This window comes from Pteropus alecto, unplaced genomic scaffold (genome assembly GCF_000325575.1).
Source record: "Pteropus alecto unplaced genomic scaffold, ASM32557v1 scaffold49, whole genome shotgun sequence".
Taxonomy (NCBI): Eukaryota; Metazoa; Chordata; class Mammalia; order Chiroptera; family Pteropodidae; genus Pteropus; species Pteropus alecto.
The window spans coordinates 1,798,578-1,799,259 of NW_006443131.1; positions in this window are offsets into that span (position 1 = coordinate 1,798,578).

Here is a 682-nt window from a genome sequence, read left to right on the forward strand (position 1 = left end):
GGCCCACTGTGGCCCCGTCCTGTTCCCCTGACCGCCCACCGCCAAATCAGGCCACACTGCTGCCACCTCTCACACACCCCAGCCCAGCTTCCCTCTGCTGTGCCAAGGCTGTCGCTTCGGCTATTTAAATAAACACAAAGTGGGACTGGATCTCGAATTCCCGTTTCTGGAATTTTTACTGGAAACTAGGCCTTGCGAAAGAAAGAGCGAGGAGGGGCCCAGTGGAAGCTGACTGTGAACTCCGGACGGCCGGTCAGCCCCGGCTGCAGTGTGCACAGTGAGCTGGCCAGGGCGGAGCGGCAGAGCCCGGTGCGGGGTGGCCGGCGCAGGAAGAGCAGGGGGCAGTCCGTGGTTGGGTGTGGGATCGCTGAGCCGCCAGGGAGCCCTGCTCCCCGCTCGCCACCAATGACGGGGAAAGAGCTGCTGCCTCCACTGGGAACGCAGCGGCCCCGGGGCCTGAGGGGCTGGGTGGGGCTGGGTGGGGCTCCAGTGGGCACCGGAAGGGTTGTTAGCTCCGGCCTGGGTCCGCGGAGAGGCAGGGGCTGGAGAGAGCTCACCTAAGGGGCAGATCGCGTGCTCCTGCCAGCGCGGTCGCCTGCTCCTGCCCTCCCCCTCCTGCAGGGTCTCTGGCCCTGACTACAGCTCCCGGGGTGCACCGCGCCGCCATGCCCCTCCTCTCGCA